The 25,618-nt window shown below is 41.2% G+C and overlaps 2 protein-coding genes across 4 annotated transcripts in view; both read left to right on the top strand.

Annotated features, from left to right (window-relative positions):
* ROR2 (receptor tyrosine kinase like orphan receptor 2) overlaps nt 1-25,618 on the top strand; it is a 236,959-nt gene that overhangs the window by 111,641 nt on the left and 99,700 nt on the right. The window lies entirely within an intron of this gene.
* AUH (AU RNA binding methylglutaconyl-CoA hydratase) overlaps nt 15,724-25,618 on the top strand; it is a 510,281-nt gene continuing 500,386 nt past the window's right edge. Inside the window, exon 1 of the mRNA XM_075128633.1 lies at nt 15,724-15,727. The gene's annotated coding sequence lies outside the window, so the exon portion shown is untranslated. The remainder of the gene's footprint in view (nt 15,728-25,618) is intronic.

Here is a 25,618-nt window from a genome sequence, read left to right on the forward strand (position 1 = left end):
CTTGGAAATCCCCAGTTTTCCACTCTCCTTATCTCTCCAGTTATGTAAGCTCTTTATCAAAAGTAACTGTTGCAATACAAATGCCGGCTTCTCAACAGCAGAGCCTGGATGTGAAAGCTTTTAAACCTCAGAAGTTTAAGAGGAACCAATCTTTTTTTTCTTCTTCTCTGTGCTCTTCTAAAAGATTCCTATTTAGTATAAGTAGTCTATAAGGAGAAAAGACTGTAAAGGTTCTAAATTTTGCCATTCAAATATTAGTTTGTGTTGTATAGGGACCTGTCCTTTTTATGTAAAATAGCTAGCCTATTGCAAGTTTATAATAATAATAATAATAAATTATTCTACATATGTTTTTAAATAACTGTAATTCTAATGGTGATCTGATCAAGTTCTGAGTAATGCAACCATGCAGGTCATTGCTAAACATTTATTTCACTATTATTTTCACTAGCTCTTGGACAAACCAATGTTCAGAGGATAATTTTGGATAAGTGTGCAAATTTTGGGGTGTTTACTTGAGACCTTATCCAAGTTCTTCAGTCCTTTGGGATGTACAGAACTGGCTATCTTGCTTAATTTGACACTTCTACTGCCAACTCTTGCCATCACCACAATGTGCAGAGGTGCATGGAAGTGATTAATAATAGCAGTAGGATTGTGGAGTAGGAGCTGAAATTTTGTTTGAGTTATGGTTGGTTTTGACTTAGCCAGTTTATCAGATTTAGGGTAATTAGCTATTTTGGCTATTACTGAAATTTCGTCTCAGTTTGTATACCTCCATATTGTCAATTAGTCATACCTACAGAGAGAGAGAGAGACTTACGGTAGTCAAAAAGGGGTTATTGCACTGCTAATGTGTTTAATTTTTTTAGATTCATAGATATTTAGGTCAGAAGGGACCATTATGATCATCTAGTCTGACCACCTGCACAACGCAGGCCACAGAATTTCACCCACCGCTCCTGCAAAAAACCTCTCACCTATGTCTGAGCTATTGAAGTTCTCAAATCGTGGTTTAAAGACTTCAAGGAGCAGAGAATCCTCCAGCAAGTGACCCATGCCCCATGTTACAGAGGCGAAAAACCTCCAGGGCCTCTTCCAATCTGCCCTGGAGGAAAATTCCTTCCTGACCCCAAATATGGCAATCAGCTAAACCCTGAGCATATGGCCAAGATTCACGAGCCAGATACTACAGAAAATTCTTTCCTGGGTAACTCAGATCCCACCCCATCTAATATCCCATCACAGTCCATTGGGCCTATTTACCATGAATATTTAATTACCAAAACCATGTTATCCCATCATACCATCTCCTCCATAAACTTATTGAGTTTAATCTTAAAGTCAGATAGATCTTTTGCCCCCACTGCTTCCCTTGGAAGGCTATTCCAAAACTTCACTCCTCTGATGGTTAGAAACCTTCGTCTAATTTCAAGTCTAAACTTCCTGGTGGCCAGTTTATATCCATTTGTTCTTGTGTCCACAGTGGTACTGAGCATAAATAATTCCTCTCCCTTTCCGGTATTTATCCCTCTGATATATTTATGATATATATTTATATCTCCCCTCAACCTTCTTTTGGTTAGGCTAAACAAGCCAAGCTCCTTGAGTCTCCTTTCATAAGACAGGTTTTCCATTCCTCGGATCATCCTAGTAGCCCTTCTCTGTACCTGTTCCAGTTTGAATTCATTCTTCTTAAACATGGGAGACCAGAACTGCACACAGTATTCCAGGTGAGGTCTCACCAGTGCCTTGTATAACGGTACTAAAACCTCCTTATCCCTACTGGAAATAGCTCTCCTGATGCATCCCAAGACCACATTAGCTTTTTTCACGGCCATATCACATTGGTGGCTCATAGTCATCCTGTGATCAACCAATACTCCAAGGTCCTTCTCCTCCTCCGTTACTTCTAATTGATGTGTCCCCAGTTTATAACTAAAATTCTTGTTATTAATCCCTAAATGCATGACCATACACTTCTAACTATTAAATTTCATCCTATTACTATTACTCCAGTTTACAAGGTCATCCAGATCCTCCTGTAGGATATCCCTGTCCTTCTCTAAATTGGCAATACCTCCCAGCTTTGTATCATCTGCAAACTTTATCAGCACACTCCCACTTTTTGTGCTGAGGTCAGTAATAAAAAGATTAAATAAGATTGGTCCCAAAACCGATCCTTGAGGAACTCCACTTGTAACCTCCCTTCAGTCTGACAGTTCACCTTTCAGTAGGACCCGTTGTAGTTTCCCCTTTAACCAATTCCTTATCCACCTTTCAGTTTTCATATTGATCCCCATCTTATCCAATTTAACTAATAATTCCCCATGTGGCACCATATCAAATGCCTTACTGAAATCTAGGTAAATTAGATCCACTGCGTTTCCTTTGTCTAAAAAATCTGTTATTTCCTCAAAGAAGGAGATCAGGTTGGTTCGGCATGGTTTTGTAAAACCATGTTGTATTTTGTCCCATTTACCATTGACTTCAATGTCCTTAACTACCTTCTCCTTCAAAATTTTTTCCAAGACCTTGCATACTACAGATGTCAAACTAACAGGCCTATAGTTACCCAGATCACCTTTTTTCCCTTTCTTAAAAATAGGAACTATGTTAACAATTCTCCAATCATACGGAACAACCCCTGAGTTTACAGATTCATTAAAAATTCTTGCCAATGGGCTTGCAATTTCAAGTGCCAATTCCTTTAATATTCTTGGATGAAGATTATCTGGGCCCTCCGATTTAGTCCCATTAAGCTGTTTGAGTTTTACTTCTACCTCAGATATGGTAATATCTACCTCCATATCCTCATTCCCATTTGTCATGCTACCATTATCCCTAAGATCCTCTTTAGTCTTATTAAAGACTGAGGCAAAGTATTTGTTTAGATATTGGGCCATGCCTAGATTATCCTTGACCTCCACTCCATCCTCAGTGTTTAGCGGTCCCACTTCTTCTTTCTTTGTTTTCTTCTTATTTATATGGCTATAGAACCTTTTACTATTGGTTTTAATTCCCTTGGCAAGGTCCAACTCTACTTGACTTTTAGCCTGTCTCACTTTATCCCTACGTGTTCTGACCTCAATAAGGTAGCTTTCCTTGCTGATCCCTCCCTTCTTCCACTCCCTATATGCTTTCTGCTTTTTCTTATCACCTCTCTGAGATGCTTGCTAATCCATCTTGGTCTACAACTCCTGCCTATGAATTTTTTCCCCTTTCTTGGGATGCAGGCTTCCGATAGCTTCTGCAGCTTTGATTTAAAATAATCCCAGGCCTCCTCTACGTTTGGATCCATAAATTCTTCAATCTAATCCACTTCCCTAACTAATTTCCTTAATTTTTGAAAGTCAGCCCTTTTGAAATCAAAAACCCTAGTTGCAGATGTATTTTTGTTAATCCTTCCGTTAAGTTTGAACTGAGTTAGCTCATGATCACTTGAGCCAAGATTATCCCCTACAACCATTTCTTCTATGAAATTTACTGCAAGCAAAACTAGAAGTGAGAAGTTTAGAAGAGACAAGAGTTTAGAAGAGTTTAGGGGGGAGGGATAGCTCAGTGGTTTGAGCATTGGCCTGCTAAACCCAGGGTTGTGAGTTCAATCCTTGAGGGGGCCATTTAGGGATCTGGGGCAAAAATTGAGGATTGGTCCTGCTTTGAGCAGGGGGTTGGACAAGATGATCTCCTGAGGTCTCTCCCAACTCTGATATTCTATGATTCTATGACAAGCCCCTGGAACACAAACTATCTGTACCTAAAGTGGGTGACTTTTAGAACTTCCGATTTAATTCTGTTAAGTGTCTTAAGAATTGGAAATTTGAATTTTTACAGTTCAGTTTATAGGCCCAGTGCTGCAACCACTCTAAACCTGGAACTCCCAAAAGAACTCAAATGGAGTTCTATTTGCATAGTGGCTGCATGTTTGGGCCCCAAATTATGACTTAAAATATCAAAAGCTCTGGAAGCTGATTATTTCAGTGCTGATATGAACCTCTGAGGTTGAGAAGTTAAATTTTTACACTGGCTCCCCATGCACCTGATCTGTAAGTCTGCCTGTACTTTGGTAATACCTTGAGGTTTCAAAGGTACAAATTATTTTGCCAAAACTTCATAAACTATTTTCTTTGGTAGGATAGCTCTCTGGGATCTTTGTGTATTTGGCTGCAAGCTTGGTGTCGATTAAATCTCACCTTTCTTTTTCCTTTGGCCATCAGATTTAAAATGTACAGTCTGTTTTTCTTGTTGACCAGTGAAATCTTTTTTCTATTACTGTGGGTGTATTTTGAAAGGGACAATAGGTTGGTCAAATTGGTAGAATATTTCAAAAGTAATAGAAATTTGTTTAAACTCTAACTACAAATGGACTGAGATAAATTGATAAATTGATGTAAGAGTAAGTGGAGTATACAGGCCTAAGGCAGCCTGGCCTGGCATAGTTATGTGAGCACACATTTAATAGCTTCAATTTTTCTTTTTATGGTACCTAATCATTTAAAGGTGTTTTCTTGTAAATATTAAGTAACTTGTTTACATATCTCACTTTGCATCAAACCTCAATAGCACAAGTCCATTGAAGTCAATGGAAAGATTCCCAGTGACTTCAATGGGATTTGCATCAGACTCTTGCTTTGCATAAATAGTATATTGGAATTTGTCTTGACTTAACAGATCTGCAGGGTTTATATTATGGTGTCAGGCAGTGGAGACTTCGTAAATGATTGGTTCAGTCTCAGCTTATTTGAAGTCTTCTGAAAACTTTTCCTCTTTATTTTGCCTTCCACTCTTGGATACATAATCATAAAATAACTAAACAAATCAATCATAGTGTATAGACAAAAAAATAAATAAATGACAATATGATGTGTCATAAAGAGACAAAACAACGGAAGCCTGGGGCTAAATTTGCATATTCCTCAGTGCACTGCAAACATACTAGTGACAGTAGATTATATTTTAAACCGTAAGAAAATGAGGAATAGGAAAAACCTGGGCAATTGCAGAGCACTAGTGCTCTGGGATTGAATGGACCTATCTGATGAAAAAGCATGGATCTTTGTTGCATCTGGTAAGAGAGATTCCCATTCACCCTGCCAAATGCCTTCTCTATATTCAGAACCATGCAGTGACATAATAGTCTGACTTCCTCATCCTGTGTGTGTGTGTGTGTGTGTAGATAGCATCCTACCTTAAATGGTCCAAAATAGTACAGATTACAATAGTGCTATTAGTTTCACTACTGTAAACTATAAACAGTGTGTATATATATTGTATACGATACTGTAAACTATATATACTGTATATATTTACAGTAGTGAAATTGTAACAGCATTATTGTAATCTGTACTGTTTTGGACCATTTAAAGTAGGATGCTCTGTCATCTTTTCTTTGAAAGTAATAGAGGGATAACTAAATACTCTCGTATTACAGTCCACTTGACTATTATTAATTATTACTGGTTTAATTATTTGTATTCTGTGAGTACCTACAATGTACGCTGTTAACACACACATGAACACACAATCCCTGCACAGAAGACTTTAAGATTTTATCTCTACCACCTACCAATATTCCTTTGATTTTACTGTTCTGCGCTAGATTTCTCTCTTCTTTTATAATAAAACAAAAATGGGTTAGTTTGAACCCTTCAGAATGAAAACAACTGAAATTTTGTGAAACTAATTTTTCATTTTTAGACCACATCTTCCTGTTACAATCCCACCTAAAAAATTGGGTGGGAAGGGATGTTCATTGCTTTGTGAAATTCCTCCCTTTTCTTACCATGAGGCCTTATGAGCTATAGTATACTTGAAAAAGAAATTACAAAATGTTCTGCTTTGTTTTGAGTTTTAGAGCTCATTAAAATAGGTTAGAAAATATGTATTGGAGCCCCAGTTACCAATATTTAGGGCCCTGCCAAATTCATGGCCATGAAAAATGCATCACGGACTGTGAAATCTGGTCTTTTGTGTACTTTTACCCTATGCTATACAGATTTCACGGGGGAGATGAGAGTTTCTCAAACTAGGGATCCCGACCCAAAAGGGGACTATGGGGGGCGGGGGGGTGTCGCAGGATTATTGTAGGGGGGTCGCGGTATTGCCACCCTTACTTGTGCACTGCCTTCAGAGCTGGGGAGCTGGAGAGCCCAGCTCTGAAGGCAGCAGTGTAGAAGTAAGGATGGCAATACTGCAACCCCCTTACAATAATTTTGCAACCCCCCCACCCCCAACCTGCTTTTGAGTCAAGACCCCTCCAGTTTCAACACCATGAAATTTCAGATTTAAATATCTGAAATCATGAAATTTATGATTTTTTAAAATCCTATAACCGTGAAATTGACCAAAATGGACCATGAATTTGGTATAACATTTTGTGTATTCCTTCCTTTTCACTTCGTAGTTTTAAATAAGTGGATTATTGGGTATGTCAGTTATCTGCATAGTCAGATAATTGGAGTACTTCAGAGTGACATGTTTAACTTTGTGGTATACATTAAGAAAAGCTTCTCCCTAATACATATTTAGAAAATATTCTTTATAAAATCTGGTAGCCAGTGTCCCTTAGTGTGAGGCAGTTCGATGGTCAGTACTTTGTATTGTGAGGCTCATTTTAACAAAAGAGTTCATTAAATATAGGTTGTGCCATTGCAGAAGAAATAAGCTATTACTGTCCTAATTATTGAGAGAAAAAATGTGTTTAGCGCTCAATGTTCACTGATGTCACTTTACAATTCACTAATTTACAGTTATGTGACACAGATCTGAATAATTAGTGACATTGTAAAACTTAGTTAAATTATGTTCACAATTCTTTGAAAAAAAGTCAGACTTTAAGTGTGACCAAGCAAATTATGACTCTTTAAAGGTTGTCACAAGCTGAATTGATTTAAGTTGGCAGAAACTACACAACAAATATGTATTTTAGAAAAGCAAAGACTGAAGTGAACACAATTTTTGGCCCTAGAGAAAAGGAAATGATTCTAAGAATTGCATAATTCACAAAAGTTCATTCTTTGCACACACCCCTTCCCCACCCCGCCTCCAATTTCATGTTGTCGGGAACAGCTATAAAGAAAGGACAGAAACTAAATTGTTAACCCTTACAAAACTGGCTCATCCCCAGTTTTACTGGGAGCTGGCTATTTTCCTAGAGTGCTTGTGTGCTGTGCCAGGGAGGTTTTGGATACTCCCAGCCTCCCTTTCACCTCACTTCTCTGCAGTGTTGATGTCTCCTGCTGCTCCCTTCCTTCTTTATCTGGGAAACAGGAGGGGAGAGGCATGTTACAGTAGAATGTCAAGTTTGAGGCTGGGAAGACTCAGTCAGGGAGTCTACAGCATAAAAACGCAGGGTCAGCAAGGCATGGAGATTCCGCTTTCTAGGGTAGTCTGTGGAGGTGTTCAGTACTTGATGTGAGGCAAGGGAGGTGAGTGTTTCTGTTTTACTCAAGGATAATGGGAGAGAACACATACATTGGAAGGAGAGATGCTGACGATGTTTGTTGCATCCTTAGTGTTATAAAGATTTATTGGAATTCTCCAGGATGTTTAGATGACGTTTTCTGAGCAGGTAATGTCTGTCTGTTTTAATGTGGTGGGAAAAACAAACTACTGCTTTGGTTTTCCTTGTTTTAAGTAACTGCTTTCCATTGTCTTGTGCCTTTTTGTTGCAAATGGGATTATGCACAGTTACTCTTTGGAACAGAAAATAAATTCCTAATGATATGAAGATATGCATTCCATTGCATTCTAACTCAGTTCCTTTAAAGCTTCTTCCCCTCATGGTCCCCATGAGGAGTTGGTTGAGATTGCAAATTTAATTATATCGTTGTTTTTGAGACATCTTCAGTGGTGTGTGAAGTGGACAGGAACTAAGAAAGCTGGATTAATAGCATGCCTAGTAAGGCTGTCTCTCTTCATGTGACTCTAGAGAACTATTTTGACATTTGCTCTGGGTGTGGCGGGTGGAAATATTTGCTCAAGTGCATGCTAGTTTAGCAGGTTTGTCTCTTCAGCCTACTTTCAAAGCTGGTATAGCACAAGGTTCCCAATGTTTTGTTAGGCCTTTAGGAAAAACAGGAAAATGTGTGAACCCATGACTGAAGATAGTTTCCATGAGTTTCCATAATTGTAAACATTTTAAAAAAATGTAAATTAACATAATAAATTGAGAATAATGAAATTTGTTGGCTAAGTTACTATTCTCACTTGGGTAAATTACCTGTTAGAAGGTCTATTACCTATTTTAAATATTTGTTTTAAAAATCTTCATGAAAGATTTTTGAAAATTGTTTAGACATGAAGGTAAATATGTTATTCCCTGTCAGATTCTAACTGATTTCTAATATATTTCTTGAGATTTAGAGAGGATTAATCTGAATTCAGGTAATTCTGCTCACGAGAATTCAGTCACAAACATAACTTTATACTTTTTTGCTGCAAACAAATTAGTTTCCTGTTGGCTATTTTTAAAAAAAGGTGTAGTATTTAAATTCATAGTTCCTAACAAACTGTAGTAGTAAGAAGAAAAGGAGTACTTGTGGCACCTTAGAGACTAACCAATTTATTTGAGTATAAGCTTTCGTGAGCTACAGCTCACTTCATCGGATGCATACTGTGCTGTAGCTCATGAAAGCTTATGCTCAAATAAATTGGTTAGTCTCTAAGGTGCCACAAGTACTCTTTTTCTTTTTGCGAATACAGACTAACACGGTTGTTACTCTGAAACCTGTAGTAGTAAGGTTTATCTCTTTATGCATAAGTGAGTTTGGCATGAATCGGAGTTAGTTCCCTGCATTTTTCTGAATTGAAAGAATTAACAAAGTGGCATACAGTTTTTAGAAATGGAAATCTAACTTGTAGGACCAGACTTTCAAAAGTGCTTGGCACCCAGCAGCTGCTTCTGTTTTCAGTGGGAGCTCTGGGGTGATGAGTTCTATTGAAAATCTGGCTTTGAGCTTTTAATCTATGTTTTGGAACACACTTCAGTTGGCAGGATATTGTAGGGATTTTTCTCTTGAGATTCATCACTATTTAAAAGAGAGAATCTCTGTTTATCAAGTTAGAAAAATGTAATTACTAAACCTGTTCAGGGTCTTTTGGCCAGTTCTGAATACTTTAATAGTACTCCTGTACTGAGGTCTTCTGGAGTGTGGGCCATACCAGCGTACACTCCAGACTAATGAGCAGCTGTGTCACCCCTGCCCTGCAATTGTAGGTGCCTTAATGCCTTGCTGTAGTAGCTTCCATCTGGGCTGGTCACAAACAGCCTGCCAGCATGCAAGCCACACCCTGAGTGTCTGTGTGTAACTGCAGCCTGCCAGCCACACTTGGCTGGTGAGAGCCAGATTGTAACCCTTGTGCAGGGAGAACCCAACACATACCCCAGTCCCAGATTTCCCCCAGAAATGTATGTCCTGTGCTGCCCAGCCCCCTCCAGGCAAGTTCAAAATATTTTAAGTTCATTGTTCCTTTAAGGGAACAATATGCCAGTGTATTATTTCAGATAGTTATTCAGACACTTCAATTTAAACACACTGGATGACATAGAATAGTAAAACAAGTTTATTAACTACAACGAGAGATTTTAAGTGAGTACAAGTAACGAGGCATAAAAGTCAGAAATGGTTACAAGAAAAATAAAGATAAGATGTTTACTAATGAAACAACCTAACTTAGCAACTATATCAGATTCAAGCAAAGTTTTCCTGCAGTCTCACAGACCAAACCTTGTTGGTCAGGACCCTTCCCCCAGTGTCCAATGAATGGTTCCTTTGTCGCTTCAGATGCAGTGAATGCAGTTGGTAAGGGCGCTGTCTGCCCCTTCTTTTTATAGTCCTGTCCCCTCTTTGAGAAGCATTTCCAGCTGGGAGCAAGGCAGTCTGTGTGGAAGGGAACTCCATGATGTTTCTTTGCTGAGATGCAGATTTTTTTTTGCCTCTGCCCCATTTCCTGCCAAAGAATGGCCACTTAGCATGTAATGATCCATCAGCCTTATTTATCTCTGGCTGAGCCATCAGCTTACCCTTTTTCTATGAGGAACTGGTTTGGCCACTCTCCAGACTTCTCTAGAAAACATATTTTTAGTCATGATATCAGTTTGTTTATAACTTCACATGTAATGCTGCTACATGCATTTTCCATTATATTATTGATCAGCAGATTATGAGTTTTTAAATGATACTTCACAAGACAGACCTTGTACAAACATTATTACAATAGTGTGTGAACATGGGTATAGTCTGTCACAGATTGCTATTCCATTCTCCACTGAGATGGAAGAACAAATTGGACCCATGTATTGTTCCCTAACTTGCTTTTGTCTATACTTTTTTATTTCATTAATTGCTGATGTCTTCTTTACTGCTACTTCTCCTCCCCAAAGCAGTTTGAAAATCAATTTAAGTTAAACTGGTACAACTTTTGTGTGTAGAAGTGGCTTTATTTAACTGTGGTAAATTAAGCTGATGTAAACCTGGTTTAAACCAGTGTAAGAGTGTCCAGACATAAAGGGCTGGCCGACATCCAATTCTTGTATTTCTTTAACTAAATCAATTCAGAAGCTGTAAAGGAACAGAAACAAACAATCTCAATATAAGCACCTTTATATTAGCATAACTGTGTCCTTACTAGGGGGCTGGTATCACTTTAACTAAGGCCTGGTCTACACTAGAAAATTAGTCAGTGGTAAGAAAAAGTCACACCCCTGAGCAGTGTAGTTCAGCTGACCTAAGTCCCTGTGTAGACAGATGGAATTCTTCTGTCAACATAGCTACCATCTCTCAGGGAGGTGGATTACCTCTGTCGATGTGAGAATCCCTGCCATCTACTTCGGGAGTGTCTACACTGAAGTGCTACACTGGTGCAGCTGCAGTATTGCTGTTGTTCCGCTGTAGCATTTTAAGTACGGACAACCCTAAATCAGTTTCTGAACAGATAGAGGTAAATTGGTCTAAGGCCTTGTCTCCACTGGCACGTTTCTGCGCAGTAAAGCAGCTTTCTGCGGTGTAACTCCCAAGGTGCACACGCTGCCAAGCCGCTTAGTGCGCAGAAACTGCACAGTTGCAGCGCTGTAAAAAAACCCACCCCGATGAGAGGCGTCCAGCTGTCTGCGCCGGGGTACAGCGCCGCGGTGCCAGTGTAGACACAGTGGTCGATTACGGCCCTGCGACTGGCCTCTGAGAGGGGTCCCACAATGCCTGTTCTCGCCTCTCTGGTCATCGGTTTGAACTCTGCTGCCCTGCCCTCAGGCGACCAACTGTCATCCCCAACCCTTAAATTCCTTGGGAATTTTCAAAGTCCCCTTCCTGTTTGCTCGGTGATGCGTGCAGTGGGCTCAGTGCATCTTTCCAGGTGGCCAGGCCTGCTCCATGCACAGGGCAATCCCCCACTTGGAGCAATGCCGAGCTGCTGGACCTCATCAGCATTTGGGGAGAGGAGGCTGCCCAGTCCCAGCTGCGCTCCAGCCGTAGGAATTATGATAGCTATGGAGAGATTTCACAATGCATGACAGAAAGGGGCCATGACCGGGACACAGTGCAGTACAGGGTCAAAGTGAAGGAGTTGCGGAACACCTACCACAAGGCACAGTAGGCAAAGCACCACTCCAGTGCTGCGCCCACACGAGCTGCCAGTTCTACAAAGAGCTGGACTTGATACTCTGTGGTGACTAAACCTCCACTGCAAAGGCTACTGTGGCTACTTCGGTAGCTCACGTGCCACTTGAGAGTGGACCGAGCCAGAAGGAGGAAATCTTGGATGGGGAAGGGGACCCAGAGGCAGAAGATGACAGAGGATGTGGAAAAAGCTAATGTGCTCAATGCTTTTTTTGCCTCTGTCTTCACTAACAAGGACAGCTCCCAGACTGCTGCGCTGGGCATCACAACATGGGGAGTAGATGGCCAGCCCTCTGTGGAGAAAGAGGTGGTTAGGGACTATTTAGAAAAGCTGGACGTGCACAAGTCCATGGGGCCGGACGAGTTGCATCCAAGCGTGCTAAAGGAATTGGCGGCTGTGATTGCAGAGCCATTGGCCATTATCTTTGAAAACTCATGGCGAACGGGGGAAGTCCCAGATGACTGGAAAAAGGCTAATGTAGTGCCAATCTTTAAAAAAGGGAAGAAGGAGGATCCTGGGAACTACAGGCCAGTCAGCCTCACCTCAGTCCCCGGAAGAATCATGGAGCAGATCCTCAAGGAATCAATCCTGAAGCACTTACATGAGAGGAAAGTGATCAGGAACAATCAGCCTGGATTCACCAAGGGAAGGTCATGCCTGACTAATCTAATCACCTTCTATGATGAGATTACTGGTTCTGTGGATGAAGGGAAAGCAGTGGATGTATTGTTTCTTGACTTTAGCAAAGCTTTTGACACGGTCTCCCACAGTATTCTTGTCAGCAAGTTAAAGAAGTATGGGCTGGATGAATGCACTGTAAGGTGGGTAGAAAGTTGGCTAGATGGTTGGGCTCAACGGGTAGTGATCAATGGCTCCATGTCTAGTTGGCAGCCGGTGTCAAGTGGAGTGCCCCAGGGGTCGGTCCTGGGGCCAGTTTTGTTCAATATCTTCATAAATGATCTGGAGGATGGTGTGGATTGCACTCTCAGCAAATTTGCGGATGATACTAAACTGGGAGGAGTGGTAGATACGCTGGAGGGCAGGGATAGGATACAGAGGGACCTAGACAAATTGGAGGATTGGGCCAAAAGAAATCTGATGAGGTTCAATAAGGATAAGTGCAGGGTCCTGCACTTAGGACGGAAGACCCCAATGCACCGCTACAGACTAGGGACCGAATGGCTAGGCAGCAGTTCTGCGGAAAAGGACCTAGGGGTGACAGTGGACAAGAAGCTGGATATGAGTCAGCAGTGTGCCCTTGTTGCCAAGAAGGCCAGTGACATTTTGGGATGTATAAGTAGGGGCATAGCGAGCAGATCGAGGGACGTGATCGTTCCCCTCTATTCGACATTGGTGAGGCCTCATCTGGAGTACTGTGTCCAGTTTTGGGCCCCACACTGCAAGAAGGATGTGGATAAATTGGAGAGAGTCCAGCGAAGGGCAACAAAAATGATTAGGGGTCTGGAACACATGACCTATGAGGAGAGGCTGAGGGAACTGGGATTGTTTAGTCTGCAGAAGAGAAGAATGAGGGGGGATTTGATAGCTGCTTTCAACTACCTGAGAGGTGGTTCCAGAGAGGATGGTTCTAGACTATTCTCAGTGGTAGAAGAGGACAGGACAAGGAGTAATGGTCTCAAGTTGCAGTGGGGGAGGTTTAGGTTGGATATTAGGAAAAACTTCTTCACTAGGAGGGTGGTGAAACACTGGAATGCATTACCTAGGGAGGTGGTAGAATCTCCTTCCGTAGAAGTTTTTAAGGTCAGGCTTCCCAAAGTCCTGGTTGGGATGATTTAGTTGGGGATTGGTCCTGCTTTGAGCAGGGGGTTGGACTAGATGACCTCCTGAGGTCCCGTCCAACCCTGATATTCTATGATTCTAAGATGACTCGGAGGTCAGAGATGCATATAATCAGGAGCTCTTCTCTACCCTGGAGGATGCTAGCCAGTCACAGCTGGCGAAGCTTGGAGAAGCGCAAACAGGAGAGGAGGCCCCTGGTAAGTGTCTTTGATTTTGGGAATTGCTGAAGCAAGTTGTTGAGGGCAAGAGGGTTGCAGAAAGCAGGCTTGTGTCTGTATGATGCGCATACTACCACATGCCTAGTTTGAGCGGCAGAAGAGGGTATTGACTGACTACCTCACTTCATGAGAATCTGCCTTAGAGATCTCCATAAAACTCTCATGGAGATACTGGGCAATCCCCTGCCACAGATTCTTTGGCAGAGCTGCTTTGTTTCTTGCCCCATTAAGGGTAACTTTCCTGCACCACTCTGCTGTCGTACGGAGCGGGAGAGGGAGGGAGGCGGGGACCATGGCTGCACACAGGCAAGCCACATAAGGGCTAGGGTGGAAGCTGCAGTCTTGGAGAAGACCCTCCCTTGATTCACCTGCTCACCCTCAGCAGTGAGATATCTTCCATAATGAGCACAGCCTGTGGAAAATGTGGGGATAGGAATGATTATCAGGCCCCTCGCGACAAGTTCTGGCTCTCCCCAACAGCCATGTGTCCAGGGTACAGTACGGTCCTGGAACTCTGATTTCCCCTGCCCATGTGGTTATTTACCATTTTGGGGGTCTTGTGACTGATGTGTGCTTGCCTGGGGTCAGCCAGTTAGTGATAGGTATGTGAATAGTGGCTGTGTTTTAAATCACTGAATCAGTGGTCTGTGTGTTGCAAACAATACTGCTTCTGTAAAATGTTGCGTTTTGGCTTCACAGATATGACCTTGGGAGCCCAGCCTCCCTCTTTATCGGTGGCCAAATGGTTGCGCAGAATTAGAAAGCGGCCACAAAGTACTGAAGAGGACTTTCTCTGTGAGGTCTGCACTCCATGGCCGAAAAACAAGAAATGAAGGAGTGGCTGAACAGCGAGAAGAGGGACCGAAAGGAGAATGTGACGTGCCAGAGCGAAGCCATGGAGCGGCTCTTAAACATTATGGAGCGCCAAGCAGACGCGCTCCAGACGCTACTGGCCCTGCAAACCGGGCAGCTCCATGCCTGTCTTCCCCTGCAGCTACTGTTGCAAAACTCTTTCTGATGCGCGCCCCACACACCGCCAAAACACTCTTATCAACCTCCTGGCTCCAGTCTGTACCTGCGGCATTCCACTTTTCCCCTGTCACAGTCCATCAGTGCAGACTCCCAGTACCCACTGCACTCAACACCCATCCCTCTGCAGTTCAGCCCTGCTGAAGTACAGTACCTGATGCACTGTATTCCAAAGGAGAAGGTTGGATATAATACCTGGACATACACAAATCTTTAACCGTCCTGGGACCCCACCTCCTCCTGGGACCTTCCCTTCCCCCATGCCCCTCACTGCTGATGTGTTTTATTTTGTTTCTCTCCCCCCTCCGGTTGTTGTTTTTAATAAAAGAATTGTTTTGGTTTGAAAGCAATCTTTATTCCAGTAACTGAAAGCAAACAGAGCCCTGCAAAGCAACAGGCAATTTTCTTAAACCTTCATAGTGCATCAACTGCACCAATCACAATCACCTCCTAGTATTACAAGCACTGCACTCCTGAGCATAGCAACAAATACTAGTGGCTTTCAGCTTCAAATTGCTGCCTCAAGGGATCCTTGATCCTTATGGCCCCATGCTGCACCCCTCTAATAGCCCTGGTCTCTGGCTGTTCAAATTCAGCCTTCAGGCGGAGCCTCAGCTGTCCAGCCCTGAGTGAAACTTTCACCCTTCCCTTCACAAATATTACGGAGCGTACAACATGCGGCTATAAGCATAGGAATATTGTCATCAGCCAGGTCCAGCCTCCCATATAGGCAGTGCTAGCGGGTCTTTAAACGGCCAAAAGCACACTCAACAATCATTCTGCACTTGCTCAGCCTGTTGTTGAACTGCTCCTTGCTGCTGTCAATGTGCCCAGTATATGGCTTCATAAGCTACGGCATTAAGGGGTAGGCAGGGTCTCCCAGGATCACAGTGGGTATTTCGACTTCCCCTACGGTGATCTTCTGGTCTAGGAAGAAAGTCCTTGTTCGCAGCTACCGGAACAGGCCAGTGTTCCAACAATGTGTGCGTCATGCATCTTTCTGGACCAGCCTGCGTTAATGTCCATGAAACGCCCACAGTGATCCAGAAGTGCCTGGAGAACCATAAAGAAATACCTCTTCCAGTTAACGTACTTGGTGGCTAGGTGGTCTGGTGCCAGAATTGGAGTGTACGTGCCATCTATCGCCCCTCTGCAGTTAGTGAAGCCTATTTGTGCAAAGCCATCCATAATGTCATGCATGTTGACAGAGTCACGGTCTTTCAGAGCAGGATATGATTAATGGCCCTGCACACTTCCGTCAACATGAGTCCAATAGTTGACTTTCCCACTCCAAACTGGTTAGCGCCTGATCAGTAGCAGTCTGGAGTAGCCAGCTTCCACAGTGCAATCGCCATGTGCTTCTCTAACGGCAGGACAGCTCTCGTTCTCGTGTCCTTGTGCTGCAGGGCTGGGCAAGTTCATCACACAGTCCCATGAATGTGGCTTTCCTCGTCCGAAAGTTCTGCAGCCACTGTTCATCATCCCGGGCGTACAAGACGATGTGATCCCACCACTCCGTGCTTGTTTCCCGAGCCCAAAAGTGGCATTCTGCTATGGTCAGCACCTCCGTGAATGCCACAAGCAATCTCGTGTCATAGCTACTACACGTGGTGACATCAATGTTGAACTCCTCTGGCCTTTGTAGTTTAAGGAATAACTCCATTGCCACTTATGACGTGTGAGTGAGAGTGAGCAGCATATTGATCAACAGTGCGGGATCTATTCCTGCAGACTGAAGAGGCAGAGCGCGCAGTACACAAATGGTTGAAAGATGGTGCCAAATGTGGATGGAAGCACAGGGATTGCTGGGATGCGAAGCAATGCATCACTGGGCATTGGGACAGGACCCAGGATGCCCTGCAACCCCCTCCATCTTCCTATAACTCTGAGCAGCAGAAGAGGAAGAGATGCTCTGTGGGACAGCTGCCCAGAGTGCACTGCTCTGAATACCACTGCAAGTGCCGCAAGTGCGAACATGCTCTTGTGCAGGCAGCTGACAGTGTGAACACGCAACAGCGGTTTCTCTTCAGTGCGCTCTGCGCGGCGTGGTAACTGCCGGCGCTGTAACTCTGTCAGTGTAGACATACCCTAAAAAACCTGTGTAAAAACCAGCCTAAAGGTGCAGTAATTTAACTAAATCAGTGCAGCTTCACGCTTTTTATTAAATGGATGCCCCTTTGTGTGTAGACCAGGACCTAGTCAAAAAGTCAGTGGGTACCACAGACGTTTAGTTTCACCAGGATAAATAAAATAGAAGTTAAAGTAATAATAAGAATGCATATGTAACTGTCACAGTCAATGATGAGCCTGTATAATATGAACTGTATCTACTATATTAATCATGGTAATGTTTGTGTCGGGTTGGATCACAGAAACCCCCTTGGGAACTGCCACCTGATGTGCCAAGACTACTTCTGCTCCTGCTTTCCTGCCCTGTCAGCTTAGGACTTCAGTGTCCTGCCTGGTTTGAGCCAGACCTGCTAGCCTGCTGCAAATCCAGACCCAGGTCTGAATCATGTTCCCTAACAGCTGTAGGTTTAACTGGAAGCAGCTTACAGAAGTGTTCCTGTCTTTAACATTCAGATGCCCAAGTCCCAATGGGGTCCAAACCCTAAATAAACCTGTTTTACCCTGTATAAAGCTTATATAAGTAAAAAAATGATTAAGTAAAAAGTGATTTTATTAAATACAGAAAGTAGTATTTAAGTGGTTCCAAGTTGTAAAAGACAGAACAAAGTGAATTACCAAGCAAAAATAAAATAAAACATGCAAATCTAAGCCTAATACAGTCATAAAACTGAATTCAGATAAAATCTCACCCTCACAGATGTTTCAATAAGTTTCTTTCACAGACTGGACATCTTCCTAGTCTGGGTACAGTCCTTTCCCCTGGTACAACCCTTGTTCCAGCTCAGGTAGCTAGGGGATTTCTTATGATGGCTGCCTCCTTTTTTCTGTTCCACCCCCTTATATGGCCTTGGCACAAGGCAGGAATCCTTTGTCTCTCTGAGTCCCCCCCACAATGGAAAAGTACTAGGTTTAAGATGGATTTCAGTACCAGGTGACATGGTCACATGTCCTGTGAGACCCAAGCCTTCATTCCTCCCAGCCTGACTCACAAGAAGGCCTTTCTACAAACAGAGCCATCCACAGTCAATTGTCCTGGCTGATGGGAGCCATCAAGTTTCCCAACCACCATTAATGGCCCACACTTTTGGATAGTTACAATAGGCCCTCAGTTATATTTCATATTTCTAGTTTCAGATAAGAGTGATACATTTATACAAATAGGATGACCATACTCAGTAGATTATAAGCTTTGTAATGATACCTTACAAGAGACCTTTTGCATGAAGCATATTCCAGTTGCATTATATTCATACTCATTAGCATATTTTCATAAAATGATATAGAGTGCAACGTCACAATGTTAATGTTTAGTTTTCTGTATTAGGACTTTCCTCCATTTGCATGGTAATTAAACCTCATCTCAAAATGTTTTGAAGATGCTCACTGAAGATGAGGAGACTTTATGTGAAACACCTAAGGCCAGAGGCTGATTGGAGATGGATCGCGATATTTGGGGTTAGGAAGGAATTTTCCCACAGGTTAGACTGGCAGAGACCCAGGGGGTTTTTCACCTTCTTTTGCAGCATGGGTCATGGGTCACATGCAGGTCTAAACTAGTGTAAATGGTGGATTCTCAGTAACTTGAAGTCTTTAGATCATGATTTGAGGACTTCAGTAACTCAGCCAGAAGTTAGGGGTCTTTAAAGGCTTGGGTGGGTGAGGTTCTGTGGCCTGCAGTGTGCAGGTCACCCTTAAACTCGATGGGAAAAAAAAATTACATAATGTATCCCAGCAAACATTAAAACAAGAAAACATGAGAATTTAGCATCAAGTAGCAGAAGACAAGGAGATCAGTTTTGTAAAAAGGTAACATAAGTTGCTTGTGTAACAGGAAAAAGTGAGTTAGTGCTTTTTTTTGGCTCCAGAACAGTGCGGTTGCACCACTATGGTATACTGCACGGGGGGGAAAGTCATCATCTCCACTTTTAAGGGAAAGAGGACTATACCTACAGGACCAGATAACATTGGTGGATTTACTGAGGCTGCCTGCTTGAGATACAGACTTTAGGACTAGAAGCCAGAATCCATCAAAGCATCTGCAAGCCAGTTCTGGAACTGGTTAATCTAGCTCTGCTTCCATTGCTGCATCATCCATAACTCTTGGGTGAAGATATTTAAAGGATGAGCTGCAAATAAACTTTGTTTACTTCTTTTCCTTGAACAAAGACTTTCTTACTGTGAAATATTAAAGGGCTAAGCCATTTCCAAAGACTGTAACAGGTCTGTGCTTCCAAACTTCAGGCTGGTTGAAGATCCACTGTGGGATCTGTGGACCTGAGTACCTGAAGAAAAGAAATGTTTGAGGAAAGCATGGATAAATTTTCCTATTCAACAAAAACATAATATTATGTGTCTGTTAGGAAGGGAGACTGATATAATCTAATTCTGTTGATCTGCCATTTACACTTCTTAAATTTTTAACCAGAAGTACTTGACAAACATTAAAATAAAATGCTTAAACTGGAAAGACTCCATTTGCAAATCCTGCCTTGGCTAATCTTCAGTTTGCAGTGTAGAGCCCTACATATGTTGCATTTACTCACGGGGTATTTCTTTGAAACAAATATGTTTTATTCATGATTCCATAATCCAGTGCATTACACACAAATATAGTTTTGTCATGAATTGCAATGTTAGAGTCTCACCACCAAACGTGGATGTGGATTATCTTTGTAATGCAGACATGAAACCAAACATGCAGTATTCTACCTCTTGTCTGTAACAAACTGACACAGACACGGAGTACCTTCAGAGCCTTTTCGTTGGTGAAGGATGACAGGGCTTCATTTTCTTAGACAAAATAATTCCAACTACATCTATTTCCTTTTACTGCTTTCTTAGTACATTTTAAAGGCGTTTTTCTCCCTTGATCATGAGTATAGAAAGCTCTTTTAAACATCTACATTGCTAGGTAGTGTTTTATGTGTTTATACCTTCTATCACATAATTTTTCTTTTAATTTGTATGCTTATACAGCGGGCAGCTGGAAAATTGCGTGTTTCTAGAAGGCTGTCTGACAATCAAGGTAATGTCATATTTTCCAGCAATATCAGAACTATGCTGTGTATGATTTAACAGGCAATTTCTGCATCAAGAACAGTATTCACTTTGTTTAGCTGAGGATTAGTGAAAATCCCATAATTCATCACTAGTCTGACAGAAGTAGGTTTTAGTTGATTTAGTACCTCATTCTGTATTAAAATATACACATTTTTCCTTAAACGTTTAATGTTCTGTTTCAAGTACTGCTTTGTAGCTTCATGTCGTATTCCAGTTGCCTTAAAGTTTCACTTTTGAAATGACAAATCATATTAACGAATGAAAATGCTTTGTAATACATTGCTACTGAGGTAAAATGCACTGCTAATTGTTATAAAACTATTCTTCAGAGGAAAATAACTTGCACTATACTGTTATAATAAATGACAAGGGGCTATAACTTATTTACCCACATGTAGTAGTGTATGTAATATGGGATTATTAAGATTGGTTGGCCTATTTTAAGTAGGAAATTAAATGTCTAAATTTATAATTTGATTTCTTAGCTCCATCACACAATTGGACCTTCTATTTGCTGCCTCAATCTACTATTAGGCAAAATGGACTAAAAAGAGTTTTGTATTACTGCATTAACATTGGGCTCTACCACACACATAGTTGTCGTCCATGCTCTTCTGGCATTTAGTTCCCAGTCATTGTACCTTCACAGCTAGCCAGACCCTCCAGAGTGGCTCCTCTTACGCCTTTTGTACCCTGAGCCACTATTCATTTCATCTGCAGGAAATAGGGCAGGGGCCCCATTATTCTCCTTGTGGAAGAATTCAGGCAAGTGGAAATTATAAGACAGTGAGTCGTATATAATTCCTGGTGAATATTAGAGGCAAATGTCTATGGAAACTGTCTTTGAGAAGACTCTTTGCCAGTTGCATATATGGACTTCATTGCCTTTTTGAAAACTGGCTAAAAAGTTAGTCAACACTTACTTTTTTTTATTACCCTGCTCCTACTCATAATGTTCTTGTTTCCTATAGTTTGTGTAATGACATCCCTGGTTGGGTCCTCTAGGGGGAGTGAACCCAGGTCCTCTGTGTGATACTGCACCCCATATTTGTCATAGTATTATTATGATATGATTATGGCATAATTATGACGCATTTTGTACAAGATAAGTCATGTGAGGTGTCATTGAAAAAGTTACGATTTGCTGAATATGACTATCCTACATGTATGCATGTATCATTCTTGTATATAAAGTTAGGAATATTGACTATGTATCTGTATTTCAATTGTGCTTACTCTGGGTGACACCCACAACTAGCCTTTCTGGTACAACACTGAAGAAGCCAGACAATGCTGATAGCCCATCAGCAAAGACAATGGACTGTGGAATATCTTAATCTTCCTGTGGGTTTTTTGGCCAGCCTGTAAGCAATGGCTGTTATAACACTGCAAGGTCATGTGATCAAGCCACATGATTCTGGATTCCAACTTGGGATGTCAGTATTTTTCCACAAACTGGTCTGGGAATCAAGTTTTGAAACAAAGGGTTCCCACCATATGCTAAAGCTATATAAGGCAGGGAGTGACATCATCTGTTGTTCTTCACTCTCCACACAAGAAGACTCCTGGAGACACCTGAGGAACAAAGACTGAACTGGGGGAAGTGCTGGACCCAGGCTAAAGGGATTTCTAACTTATGTATGAAAGACCTCAGAACCCAAGCTGTAAAGTTAATGCAACTTGTGCCTTAAGAATCTACAAGTCTGCCTGTACCATCAATGAGAACCTGCTAATTCATATCCAATCTATCTAGTATATTAAACTCAGTTTGCGTTTTTGTTTATTTGCTAGGTAATCTGCTTTGATGTGTTTGCTATCTCTTCAATTTATTAACTACAAAAGATAGATTTTATTTTGTTTTAATCTAAACCAGTGAGTTTTGAATGAAGTGCATGGGAATCTTAGCTCAGAGAGGCTGTTGCATATTTCTCTCCACATGGGTGGGGGGCTGGGGTGGGCGAACTCTGAGCTTATACTGTACAGTTCCCTGTGCAGCGCAAGACAGTATAATTTGGGGTTTATGCTCCAGAGAGGGTGCATGCCTGGGGAGCTGAGAGTTACGTTGGCTTTAGCCTCGCTATTGTTGGTTCATATGCAGTGGCTGGTCAGAGAGCCTGCATGTAACTGCAGCTGGGTGTTTCTCTACCTGTGTGTATGCTGGTGGAAGTGTAAGATGTCTGCAGTTTGTCACAGCATCACAGAGTGAGAGGGAGCCCAGGTTGGTGGGTCAGAATGCTCAGCGGTACCCCAGTTCCAGTTGGCACCCCAGGGGGAACCCATCACACTCTGGATTTAAAAGTGTAAGCCTCTACTGCATGAGGTAAAGAACCAGGTCAGTTGACTTCAGACTCATAAACCTCAAAGAACCACACTGTGTGCGTTACTTTTTTTGGGGTGCATTTTTGTAAGAGTTCAGCAAGTGGAACCCTAAATTTTAGGAATCTGAGAAATATAGTTTAGATACCAACTCATCTTTTGTTTTAAAAGTCGTGAGAACATAGTCTAATTCACAGTATCAAAGAGCAACTCTCCATTTCATTCTCTAAGAATTCCAAACCTAGCAGTAGATGTATGTATAAAATATATTTGTTCAGAGGCAAACTAGATACTTTGATAATGCTTTCTTCTAAAAATAAACTCATTGTTTTTGGTTATGCAAGATTATATAGTCTGCTGTATCAGCTTCTCCTTCAATACAGCAAATGATAGAAAAATAAATCAAAGCATTTCAGGGTATGAAACATCTGCTAGTAATTTGCTTGAGCACTTGTGCATCATATATCCAGCATATGTAAGTCTTAACTAATTTAGCTTACTGAAGTGTATCTTTCTCTCCCCCCCCCCATTGTCTTACACCTCCAAAGAGCTTTCCAACGTAGTTGGTTTTTTAAAATCTTCATATTGTTGAACTGCTTGGGTTAAGTATATTTGACCATACATACCAAATGTGGAGAGTTTAGGTGTATCAGTTGGAGGAGATACATGCGTTTATAGTGGGTAGGAAAGAGTGAATGGCAGAATGACACCATAAACTCCAAAATGCCATGCACCACTTCTGGCCTAGTTGGCACTCTTTCCTAGCCAAAACTAAATGGTATGTGATTATAAGCCAGGCATGAAGGACAAGTCTCCATCATATCAAAGGCCATGCTGCTGTGAGAAAACTCTCCATTCCATCAGCTCAGGTCATCATTCTGGCAGTGGGAAATGTACAGAGTGAATCAACTGACACTTAGATCAGGCTAACGATAGTTAAAAAAGAAGTAATTAACATTGATATGTGCCATTGTTGGAGTGGCTATTGAGAGCAAAAAGTTAACTGATGATGAGGTACTGCTTACATAGAGCAGGGAGTACTATGAGCCACAGAGGCCTTCTCAGTTAGGTGAGAATTTTCATCTCTGTATGATCTGTGTTTTCTCCTTTCGTAAACAAGTGTCCTGAAAAAGATTGGCCACCCCAAAGAGCCTCATTGCCCAAATATTTCTTAGGCAGCTCCCCTCCCCCATTCTGCACTACTACTTAGCTTTGCTTCCCGTAAAACAGATGTATTGTCCCAGGGGGAGCTTCTGTAGAAGAGTGAGTTGAGTGCTGCTCTGATGTCTTGACTCATTAAAGGAAATGGAAATCCCAACTCACTAAGGTCATAAACACTCACCTTTGTGCTGGTACATGGTCACTGCCATGTTTTAATATGAATTCTGTAACATCTTTGTTAGGTGGATTTAAGGTCTGGGATATGAGATCCAGAATATGTTGATATGTTTTAGAATTCTTGAAGCGTAGATTAAGAAAGTTTTCTTGGGGTATGAGCAAACTAATTTTTACTTATCTTGAACCCGCTAAACATTATAGGTTTCAAATATGAAACACTCATTCCTACATTATTGGGTTTCCACTCTGCTTGAAAGGCAGTGTATGAGGGAAACAGCAGAGGGAAAAAATAATAATAAAATGGTGAGAAGGGGATATGCACACACATGCACACAGTATGCCTGCTTATGCCAACCTACATTTTGAGGCATCATTTATATCTTGTTAATACTTAGCATAGATTTCTGTTTAACTACAAATCATGACTAAATATTTTAATGGTATCAGCCTTGAAAAGAAATATGGATTTAAAACACTGGTGGCTAAAAGATGTGTGTATTCCAGCTACTGCAATGAATGCTGCAAACACCGCCCCCACCTGCCCCGCAAATGAGTTTGAGCCTTGAAACTCTTCCAATTCAACAAGGTTCACCCATCCATATCTTTGAATATTTGTAGAGTGCCAAACTTGGATTTGGGTTGGGTTCAGGTAGGGGATTATTTATTACATAGGTAATAACTCTCTGATACCACATTTCCACAGAGTAGTTGCTAACATATAATTAACATTACACATGAAAAAAAAATAAAATAAAGGCTACTCTAAGTAAAAGCTATAAATAAAAAGCACTGCATTTTAGTTTTTAACAATGATAAATCTAAACAGTGGTGCTACAGAGCTAGCAAAGATTTAATCCATATACAATTTCCTTGCTAAAAAACACTTGTTAAACAATTTAGGGGAAAATTTCTACTACTTTGAGCGTTCAGATTTAGGTTAACTTATTATGATTACTGAAACTTGATTTTCTTTAGATGCATAAAAAGTTATACCCCATGTCTACACAAATGCACAATCCCTAAAACAACCCTGTTACTGTTTAAACAACTAGTATAAATAATGAACCACTCCATTACCGAGAATATAAATAAATTTAGACAACTAAGAGTTCTCTGGAGCTGAAAGTTTAGGTTATGCAAAAACTTCAACAGCTGTAATTTGTACGTCCTTGTAGATGGAGGGTGTGAGTGATGTAAACTATAGAGAGTCGACATTTAGTGTATGTATATTTTGTCACTTTGCCAACAGGCAAGATTTCACCGTTATGTTTCCTCTGCTGGGTACAAGGTTTGACTAGGGCAACATCTGGCAGCAAAGAATTCCACAAAATGCATTAAGCTATATCTTCTTGTAAACAGAATATAGCACTTCACTACATTATTAGTAATAAATCTTCATCTTAGAAAAGTCTGTTTTTAGTAAATATTTCCTAACAAGATGAAATTAGGGAAAAAAAGAATCAGGAAAACAAGTATCCATTAAATTACATTTCTTTACATACAGTATTTGCCAATATGTAAAAATTTAATAACATTAAAAGGTAATTTTGAAAAACTATTTCAGTCCAGAAATATGCTTCAGAAATTAGAACATGAACTTTAAAAGTTTGATCCTCTTCTGGCTAAAGAAATAGGAGCCAAAAATTTCAAACCTAGGTGCTTAAAATAAATGCTTTAATCCATATTAAAGTAACAAAGTGAAAGTGGACTGATTTTTTCTGAAAGTACAAAGCACCTGCAATATACTTTAGTGGAATCTGGGGTTGATCTAGACTTCAGAAAATCAGGCCCCTTTTCTTTAAATGACTGACATTTTAAAGCCTAATTTTAAACATCCAGGTTTGAATATTTTGGCTATGGTGAATATAGTCTTTTGGATGAGATTGTAAAAAATGACAACATGGGTAAAGTTAAGAGTTTTCCTTTACAGACAAAAGGGTAAGGTGTAATGTGTCTCTGGTTCAGGGAATTTTTGTTAAACAGAGCATGGTTCATGTTCTATGGCATAAGTCCAGAATTTGTACAGGAGCACCACAGTATGTACCGCCAGTTAGTCTGAGATTGTGACCACACAAGTAATCGTAAACTGCCCATGTGCTATTACATTCGTG

This window comes from Caretta caretta, chromosome 5 (genome assembly GCF_965140235.1).
Source record: "Caretta caretta isolate rCarCar2 chromosome 5, rCarCar1.hap1, whole genome shotgun sequence".
In the NCBI taxonomy this organism is placed as follows: Eukaryota; Metazoa; Chordata; order Testudines; family Cheloniidae; genus Caretta; species Caretta caretta.